The sequence below is a fragment of the Hyperolius riggenbachi genome, chromosome 10 (assembly GCF_040937935.1).
Source record: "Hyperolius riggenbachi isolate aHypRig1 chromosome 10, aHypRig1.pri, whole genome shotgun sequence".
NCBI lineage: Eukaryota > Metazoa > Chordata > Amphibia > Anura > Hyperoliidae > Hyperolius > Hyperolius riggenbachi.
The window spans coordinates 69,777,148-69,788,356 of record NC_090655.1 but is presented as its reverse complement, the minus strand read 5'-3'; positions in this window follow the sequence as shown (position 1 = coordinate 69,788,356).

Below are 11,209 nucleotides of genomic sequence, written 5' to 3'. Positions count from 1 at the left end.
GTGCAGCTATCACATACAGGTGCAGTGAAAAGGTAGGCACTAAATGTGCTGGGCCTGGCACAGTATAGCAATTAGCAAGGGACAGCTGCGACACACAGGGCTGTATAATACAATGTCAGTGGCACACGCACAAAAAACAAAAACTTCACAAGAACATTAGCTCTGAAAAGAGCTCTTTTTGTGGTGCTTTTCAACAACAAATATCAGCTAGGAGCAAGCTACAAGAGCCTAACTAAGCTTTCCCTATCTCTGCAGCAGGTTCCTCTACCTTCTCTCACTACTGCAGCAACACCGAGTGAGATGAGGGCTGACGCTGCTGCCTAATATAAGGGGGGACTCCAGAAGGGAGTGCAGCCTGATTGGCTGCCATGTGTCTGCTAACTGTGATGTAGAGGGTCAAAGTTTAGCCCAATGATGTAGTATAGGAGCGGGTTGAACTCGCCATACAGTTTGCGTTTCTTGCGAACGAGAACCACCGATGTTTGCGCGAATAAGTACACGGCCGAACTGTTCGGGACAACTCTATATACAACTGACTCCACTAGCCCTGTAGCTGCGCTATACCTGGCCTTATGACTCTTGTACTAACATGTTGGATATTCAGTTAGGTCCATAAAGATTTGCAGCTCAGAAGCCTACAGGTCCAAATCTCAAAATTGTTACTTATTCCAATGTTCCCCTTTGAAGGGTGTGTCAAATAATGGACATGTAAATAATAATATGTTGAAATATTAAGTTCCAGGGTGTGCCTTCCATTTGAAAGGTATTTTGCAATTTCTGACTTAAAGGGAAGGTTCAGTGAGGGTGGTTAAAAAATAAAAATCAATTTCCACTTACCTGGGGCTTCCTCCAGCCCGTGGCAGGCAGGAGGTGCCCTCGCCGCCGCTCCGCAGGCTCCTGGTGGTCTCCGGTGGCCGACCCGACCTGGCCAGGCCGGCTGCCAGGTCGGGCTCTTCTGCGCTCCAAGGCTCGGCACTTCTGTGTCCCACGCCGGCGCGCTGACGTCATCGGACGTCCTCCGGGCTGTACTGCGCAGGCGCACGTCCGATGACGTCAGCGCGCCGGCGTGGGACGCAGAAGTGCCGAGCCTTGGAGCGCAGAAGAGCCCGACCTGGCAGCCGGCCTGGCCAGGTCGGGTCGGAGCGGCGGCGAGGGCACCTCCTGCCTGCCACGGGCTGGAGGAAGCCCCAGGTAAGTGAAAATTGATTTTTATTTTTTAACCACCCTCCCTGAACCTTCCCTTTAAGTGTTAGTTAATGAAGATGACAATAATTACCTTTTATTTAAAGTGTACCAGAGCTCACATAACTAAAAAAATGTATACATGCCTGGGGCTTCCTCCAGCCCCATTCGCTATTATATTTTAACAATTTATCAATAAAATGCCTTTTAAGCCACCAGCAAGCCTATGGGTGCTTTCATACTGCATGGCGTGTGGTGCAGTGTGCCAGACGTTGCATACCTATGTTGCTACGCGACCTCTGCAATGACCTGTAGCGACATGCAGCGACCTGCAGTCAGGGCCGGAGCTACCATAGGAAAAAATGGCCATTTGCCTCAGAGCCTGTAGGGGCCCCCAAGGTGTGCCTCCCCCATCTTAACTGTTGCTCCCCAGGGACTCTGCAGAGTCTGTTAAGTTGGGAGGAGATTGGGGGAGGGTCAGCAGCCAGCTCAGGGGCCCAGGATGGAAATTTGGCTGCAAAAAAGGGCCTCTAATGACGCTTTTTGGGTAGGGGAATCTGTTGGGGGCCCCCAGGCTAATTTTGCCCTAGGGCCCAATTGTTACTTGAACTGGCCCTGCCTTGCAGTGGACCAGAAGTCGTGTAAGTCTATAGCGATGCAGGGTTTTTTAAAAAAATGTATGTGGTGGTGTTACAATACGCTTCCATACACTTCCAACTTCTGAAGCAGGAAGTGAGTGCAAGTGAGCGTCACTTCCTGTTTGGCTGTTAGCCAGAATGGGATAACCGCGTACTAACGCGGGAATCCTCGAAGGCCTGTTTTTGACGGTGCAGTGTGGCCCTGGGCCTCCTAGACAGGGCCAGGCAGAGGCAGAGGCGAGAGAGGCTCCAGCCTCAGGGCGCAGTGTAGGAAGGGGCACACAACTCACTCAGCTATTATTCCCCTATTGTGTTTAAAGCAGAGAGAAATAAGAAAAGGGGATACATGACAGTGACTGCAAACCAGATAACTAGAGATTACTGTGTAGGGGGCTCTGGGGTGCCTCTTAGTATAATAGCAATCAGTGTGTGACGGCTGGGGTGGGAGGGATGGAGGGGCGCACACTGCTGTCTCAGCCTCGGGTGCTGGAGGACCTTGTCCCGGCGCTGCTCCTAGGAGAAAGCTTAATAGACAATGTGAATTGATTTAAGGGTCCATGAATAAGACCTGGGTCCATATGCAATTAACTTTGTCATTTTACTCTGGGAGAAAAGTATTTCATATCTGTATGTGTTTACATGGATTTAAAATTTTACATTTTTTCGCAATAGTGGTCCTTGAAGGATGTTTAGAAATGAAACAACTCCATTGCAGGGCATACATGGCACTTTGGCGCTGAGTTTGTTTTTGCGCAGGTGAGCCAAATGCTCACGAATGCTGCTGCCGTACAGTAGGCTACTGGTGTAGTACGGGGGGAGGGGTGGTGGTGGTGGTATTATTTGGCTCTGTAAAAGCAGTACGCTACAAGTGTACTAAGGGGGGGGGGGGGTATTATTTGTATTATTTGGCTCTGTAAAAGCAGTAGGCTACAGGTGTACTACAATTCTGGAAAGGTAATTTGTGCACTGGCACCAATTGGGAAATTAGGAGCCGCAATAGACCGCAATGTAAATTTGAAGCTAAATGATAAAATAATGGTGTGAGTAAAAGTATGCAGCAGAATAGAGAAGGACAGAGAAGTTAGGGATTCAATGGGAATCTTTCAGTACATGAGGCTAAAGGCTTTGTACCAGATTTGCTCTGATTCTCCTATGAATAAATCTGTCCCACTGTGTAGTAAATGACCAGGGGTGTTCCTACTATTGGGCGCGGGAGAAGGGGGGGCATGGCGCTCTGGGTGTCTGACAGGGAGGGGGGTGTCGCCAAGACCCCCCACAGCGGCAGTGAAGGAGGAGAAGCAGTGCTAGAAGGAGGGGCAGTGGGGACAGCGCCGCACCTGCTTGCCACCGATCTAGAGCAGAAGGAGGGGACCCAGGTGAGGGAGGGGGAGTTTTGGCCTCCCTCCCCGCCACTGTCCCTGCTGCCCCTCCTTCTAGCGCTGCTTCCCATGGGGGCAACTATACTAGCTTCACTGTGGGCAACTATATTACCTTCACTGGGGGTAACTATACTATCTATACTTGGGGCAACTATACTATCTATCCTGGGGCAACTATACTAGCTACACTGGGGGAAACTAAACTACCTACACTGGAGGCAAATAAACTACCTATACTGGGGCAACTATACTACCTACACTGGGGGAAACTGTACTAGCTACACTGGGGGCAACTATACTACTTATACTGGGTGCAACTATACTAGCTATACTGGGGCAACTATACTGGGGGAAACTATACTAGCTACCTATACTGGGGACAACTGTATTACATATACTGGGGCAACTATATTACCTTACCTATACTGGTGGCACCTATACCTGGCATTACCTGATGTGGCGTGCTTAGTATGCCATACTCGCTCCTTTCATTTTTTTTTCTTGGGGGTGTGTGTCTTATAATACCCAGCACCGGGTGTCAAATGACCTAGATACGCCACTGTAAATGTCGGCAAGTATTTCAAAATGTATGTACTCTGCTTTTCAGTAGGCAGGAGATAAGACACTGAGGCTAATAAAAGAGATATTAAAAGTGTTGATAAATTAGTGTTGGATAAAGAACAGGAAAATCATTTGATAGAAAAAAAAAGGAAGTAATGATGTCCAGTAGAACATGGGCTCCAGGACAACCGAGGTGACATGTGACATGATGACATGACATGATGATGTGACATGATGATAGACATGTGTATGTACAGTGCCCAATACACAAATAACTAGGTGTAACGATTGTATAACATTTTGGTGTAGCAACACAGACGTCTGATTATGTGGTGATCTGCAGAATCACCAATAATACAGACGCTATACCTGATTATGTGGTGATCTGCAGAATCACCAATAATGCAAGTATAGCTAACAGGAACACAGAGTGAGATGTGCTTGGTGCAACAGTAACTGATTAGTTTAATGAGACCTAACCAGAGGAGCTGGTGGGTACTATCAGAAACAGTAACTGAGTAGATTTAACAAAACCTCACCAGAGGAGCTGGTGGGTACTATCAGAAAAGCACCTCACCAGTGGCAAGGGCCCACTGGTGAGTAGAGAGGTCAGACAGGCTAGTTCGGCAACTGAGAGACAGATACAGTACAGAATCAGTAGGCAAAAGAGTAGTAGGTATTCAGGCAGAGGTTCAGCAACTAAATCAGATGGGCAGAGGTACAGAAACGTTAAGCAATAGCGGAGTCAAAGATAAGCCAGAGTCATACACAGAATATCAATAATAATACAATAAACAATAGTCCTAGTCTTGTGTGAAATCCCTGGTTTCCTCCCAGATCAAAGCACACCAGATACTAGTCTAAGGTCTGAGCGCTAACACGTATGTATTCGCAACCGCAGACAGGTTGCGAGTGAATAGTGAAGGCTTAAGAAGCAGAGGAGACCTCACAGCCATGCCCACAACAATTAGCCAATCCTGAGCGGCGTGAGTCCCCTCTGACGTCAGCCGACCAGCGGGTCAGCTGACGCGCCTCCTCCCAGCATAAAGGTCCTGTCTACGTGCGGCCGGCCGCGCGATACAGCAACCCTACGTGCTAATGACAATTCCGTCCTCGGCGTGCAATTCCCCCCCCCCCCCTCCGAGCAGGGAACTGAGGCGGCTGCGGAGATACCCTGTGTGCCTGCAGCCGCAGATGTTACACTAGGCTGTTTCTTTTTTTCTTTCTCTGCCCGAAAGAGTAAAACAATAGGTATGCAAGTGGCAGTTTCTGTCCGGGTCAGAACCTAGTCAGGCTGGGTCAAACTATAGCATAACCCTCACTGATAAGTAATTACAGCTATAAAACACTTTCCTGACAGTAAATGGCTTCTGAGAGCAGGAAAGAGATAAAAGGGGTCAATAATTCATAGATTTGAGCTCTAGCATACTTCAATAAAGGTGTCGTTGAGCAGAGACAATGAAACAGTAAAAACTTAAAGCGGACCCAAACCAAACATTTTTTTAATTCAAAATATTTAGTTGCACTGCTCTAAATCATACAAAGATACATAAACACTTCTTCAAGCCTATGAGCATTTAAGTGCATGCTTTTCACCCTTCTCTTTTTATAACTAGGGTTATACAGGTGGCAGCCATTAGCAATTCCTCCATTGCCGGACACCACCTACTCCACCAGTTTGCCGGATTCTGTCCCAGCAATATGAAAGGAAGGGAGGGGTTCCTCCAATAAATGTAAAATATTTTATATTTGTCATCATGCAGCTGAAAAAAGGCTGCTATTTATTATTATAATTTAGAAAATAGATATTATTTCTGAAATCTTGTATTTTTAATTTCTGTCCACTTTAAAAACTAGATTTAAATATGAAATAAAACTGTAAATTATCTAAAGAAAGTCATTTTTAGTAGAAGGAGGACAGATACAATTGTTTTTCTCATCAGATTATTTTCACCTCGGATGAAGCGTAAAGTTTAATAAAACCTCTGCAGATTTTAGTTCTTGAACTTAAATATTAAAACCAGACAACTTAGCAAAGTCTCAAGATTAGTTAATGTCTGCTCTGTTGGCCAAAAATGAAGATTTAAATGATCTTAAAAATACTGCGCTATGAAATACTTGTTAGAATATTATATAACGGGCTGCGTAACATAACTGATGACCTAATTAGCCCTTGGCAGTCCTGTACTGTGGAGGGTCGGAGTGTTCATGATTCATTCGTTCTAATCCAAGGTATTGCAGTATGTTCAAGATAGTCATGAAAATATTTTTGATTGGACTTAATTAAACAAAAGCTTTTGACAAAGCACACCACGACTTCCTGTCTGAGATATTAACTTATGACATTCTTAGTCCTTTTGTTAATTGGATTAAAACACTATATAAAGCTGAAGATAAGATGAAACAGTAGACTCTATTCTGAGATCACAGACTGGATGAGTCAGGACTGTCTATTAGGACTTTCTTAATAAGAATTTCAACAAAATTCTTTCCTTAACCACTTCAGCCTTCAGTCGTTTTCACTTTATGCTTCCGAGCAATGTTCACCTCCCATTCATTAGCCTATAACTTTATCACTACTTATCACAATGAACTGATCTATGTCTCGTTTTTTCCGCCACTAATTGGGCTTTCTTTGGGGGGTAAATTTTGCTAAGAGCCACTTTACTGTAAATGCATTTTAACAGGAAGAATAAGGAAAAAACTGAAAAAATGCATTATTTCTCAGTTTTCGGCCATTATAGTTTTAAAATAATACATGTCTCCACAATTAAAACTCACGTATTGTATGTGCCCATTTCTCCCAGTTATTACATAGTTTAAATTATGTTCCTATCACAATGTATGGCGACAATATTTTACTTGGAAATAAAAGTGCATTTTTTCCGTTTTGCATCCATCACTATTTACAAGCTTATAATTAAAAAAATATATAAATATTTCATGTTTACATATATATTTAAAAAGTTTAGACCCTTAGGTAAATATTTGTGTTTTTTTTTTTTTAATTGTAATGTTTGTTTTTTTTATTATCAAACATTTTATGTGGGTATTTTTGGGAGGGTGGGATGCAAATCAATTTTTTTAGGACATATTGGTCTATTTTTAAATTTTTTTTTTGCATTTTTCTGCAGTTAGCTTTTTGGCCACAAGATGGCAGCCATGAGTTTGTTTACAATGACGTCACTCTAAGCATAACACGGACGCTTAGAGTGACGTCGGGGGAAATAGGAACAGAAAAACCTCAGCTTCCGTGCGAAGCTGACGGTTTTTCTCAGGGGGAGAGCAATCAGTGATCGGGCTCCATAGCCCGATTCACTGATTGCCTGGCTAGCGAACTGCGGGCCGGGAGTGCGCGCGCAATCGGCCTCGGGGGCGCGCGGCAGAGCACATGGCCTCCTGGGCGTAGCTAGTACGTCCTGGAGGCCAAAGTAGTTAAAGTGACACTGAAGCAAAAACAAACTTATGATATAATGAATTGTATGTGTAGTACGGATGATTAATAGAACATTATTAGCAGACAAAATAGTCTCATATTTATATTTTACAATCTATAGTTTTTGTTTGTTTTTTTTATATATCAATTTTGTCATATTTGCAATTTACAAACCATACTCTGTATTTTAAACTAGGAAACAGAGCAGAGCTAATTACTCTTTTAACTTCCCTGCCATAATATCTTATCTGAAGCTGTTTTTCACTCTTTCTTTGATGTATTAGTGCTTCAGAAAATAGCACTGTAGCTGACCAACTTGGTCAGAGAGCTCAAAGAAGTTCTTTTGCATAGATAACAACTGAAGTTTTTAACTCTTCCTGTACTGGAAACAATAGGAGAATCATTTATTTGCTACTAATGCTCTATTTCTTAGCCATACTACACATACAATTTATTATCTCATACGTTTATTTTCACTTCACTGCGCATGCACGGCCGGGCTAGCTGCGCACCTCCGTCGCGCTCCCGTAGCCGGTGATATTGAGCGCAACAGGGGAGCGTGCAAGGCCAGACTGTGCCTGCGCCGACTGGCCCCGACTGGAGGACAATTCAGGAGGTGGAGGTGGGCGGCGAGGGTATGATCAGCCTGGAAGTGGGCTGGAGGAAGCCCCAGATATTTATAATTTTTTTCTCTTCCCTTGTCTCAGGTATAATGTACCACAAGGCAGAGGATCCTAATGCATTGGTACTAATTATCTTTGACCACACAGTAGAGCATCTTCATACCCACATGTGCAAGTCATTTAAAACATAATTCTGTTAAAAAATAACCAAGAGTCTGTTTTTGCCAAGTGAAAAGTGTCCTAAGCAGGTGTATTTCTTATACAGGCCCCCAAAATGTACTTTCAGGAATAAATAATCTGATGAAATTGGACATGGAAAATTGGATTGTACAATATAAAATGAAATACTTGGTTAAAGCGGTATCGTCACCATAAAAATCAAATTTCAACAGCAACTGGTCTGAGTGTATTAAGTGATAAAGATGCTAATCCTGCATTCAAAACTTTCAAAACTTTTTTTGCTGTTATGATTTGGAGTTATCACATACTCAAGAAACACTGGACCTTTAGTAGTCGTGCCAAAGAATTGCATGCTGGAGGTTCTTTTTATCTATAATCTATTCCTCCTCTTCCCTTAATTTCCCTGCCAGCTTCTTATCTGAAACCTAATCCCCTATTCACTTGTGTTTACAAGCAAGGCTAAGGTGACTCAGCGATTGGAGGAGACAAGAAAAAAAGTAAAGGGCAGAAATGACATCACGAGTTAGCCTTAACTGTGGGCAAAAGACATGGCCCCCACCAGGAAGAGAATTCTCGTAATTTACTATATAACTTTCACTGAAATCAAAACGTGGACAGTATAATACATGTGTTATGTAAGTAGATCAAGTATTTATCTACTTATATATGTGTTTTTTTCCCCTGGCATAGTATGGCTGATCCTGCTGCTTTAAACTTTCATATTGTGTTAATTGAACTCTGTACAAGATCAACACCACTCCTGTGATCAGATCATTCTCATCGAGAGCAAATGGTTAATATTCAAGAACAAGAGAAGTAGAAAAGATCAGCCGGCACCATCAAGATAAATGCTCTTTAAAGATTTATTGTAATACTGTCATCATTACAGCAGCAACGACGTTTCGGAGTAAATGCTCCATTATCAAGTTTAATGACAGCTCTCAAACTTGATAAAGGAGCATTAGCTCCGAAACGTCGTTGCTGCTGTAATGGTGACAGTATTACAATAAATCTTTAAAGAGACTCTGTAACATTCAAAAGATCCCCTGGGGGGTACTCACCTCGGGTGGGGGAAGCCTCCGGATCCTAATGAGGCTTCCCACGCCGTCCTCTGTCCCACGGGGGTCTCTCCGCAGCCCTCCGAACAGCTGGCGACTGTGCCGACTGTCATTTCAATATTTACCTTTGCTGGCTCCAGCGGGGGCGCTGTGGCGGCTTTCCATTCCGAACTACACGGAAATACCCGATCTCATTCGGGTCCGCTCTACTGCGCAGGCGCAGGAAACTTGCGCCTGCGCAGTAGAGCGGACCCGACGCCGATCGGGTATTTCCGTGTAGTTCGGAGCCGACAGCCGTCAGAGCGCCTGCGCAGGAGCCAGGAAGGTAAATATTGACGTCACCGCTGCCCGGACTCCACGGAGGGCTGCAGCGAGACCCCTGACGGATGGAGGACGGCGTGGGAAGCCTCATTAGGATCCGGAGGCTTCCCCCACCCGAGGTGAGTACCCCCCAGGGGATCTTTTTATGTTACAGTTCCTCTTTAAGCATTTATCTTGACGGTGCCGGCTGATCTTTTCTACTGCAAGAGGAGTGGTATTCCTGCAGCCAAGGCACGTCACTGTGTATGTGGGACAGAGTTGCTTTTCTACAACCTCTTTTTCAAGAGCAAGAGGAAATGATCATCAACTAAACAATACCTGGGGCCATATGCAATTCATTTTTTTCTCCTGAGTTTTATCCTAGGTGATAATTTTCCCAATTGTCAATAAAATGCCCTTTAAACCACTAGCAAGCGAGAAAACCCTTAAAATATTTTTGGTAGTACTTTTTCATCTACTTTTTAGTACTTTTTCAATTGAAGTGTGCTGAAAAGTTATTTTAAGAAGTTGAAAGATTATCTCTTGGGAGTTTTCTCCTAGGTGATATTTTCAAACTTTCTATAAAATGCCCTTTAAACTACCAGCAAGCAAAGAAATACTCAAGATAATTTTGATGACACTTTTTCTTCTACTTTTTGGTACTTTTTCAATTTCAAAGTGCTGAAAAGGTACCGTATATACTCATATATAGAGTTGGGCCGAACGGTTCGCCGGCGAACGGGGTTCGTGCGAACTTCGGTGGTTGTCGGGTGTCGCAGGCGAACGTTTGCGGAAGTTCGCTTCGCCTGGTTCGCTCTATAAAGCAAAATTTTTACCCTCCATTTCACTGTCAGCAGACATGTTATTGTTACTGCTTTCAATGCTATAGAACTCGCCCACCCTCCCTTCAAGCTAGGTCCTTTATACCATTTGACTCAGTTGTCTGCCTACACTAATTAGTTATGGGACAGCTGCTACACACTCTGCTAGGGAGATTTTAATTGGTCTCCCACCTCCACCCTCCTACCTGGAGGGAGGAGGGTCTCTTCTGGCAGGGAATTATACTATTTTAAAAGCCAGTATACATCATACCATAGCTGGGAATCGAACCCAGATCTCACTGTGCAGTGGACACGTCACCCTAAGCACTGTACCACTACAGTAGTAAGTGAAGCTAGCCTAAAATGTACCATTAATGCTCAATGCAATAGAACCATTAGGTTGCTTAAAGGAGAACTGTAGTGAGAGGTATATGGAGGCTGCCATATTGATTTCCTTTTAAGCTATACCAGTTGCCTGGCAGCCCTGCTGATCTATTTGGCTGCAGTAATAATAATAATAATAATCCAAACATTTGTATAGCGCTTTTCTCCTGTCAGACTCAAAGCGCTCAAGAGCTGCAGCCACAGGGACACACTCAAGAGGCCACCCTGCAGTGTTAGGGAGTCTTGCTTTGAACTCCTTACTGAATAGGTACTTGACCTAGCCAGGATTCGAACCCTGGTCTCCCATGTCAAAGGCAGAACCCTTAACCAGTACACTATCCAGCCACTGTCGTGTGAATCCCACCACAAACAAGCATGCAGCTAATCTTGTCAGATCTTACAAAAATGTCAAACACCAGATCTGCTGCATGCTTGTTCAGGGTCTAGGGCTAAAAGTATTGGAGGCAGAGGATCTGCAGGATAGCCAGGTAACTGGTATTGCTTAAAAGGAAATCAATATGGTAGCCTCCATATACCTTTCACTACAGTTCTCCTTTAAAGGGAACCTTAACTGAGAGTGATATGGCTGTTTCCTGTAAACAATACCAGTTGCCTGGCAGTCCAGCTGATCTTTGTGACTGCAATAG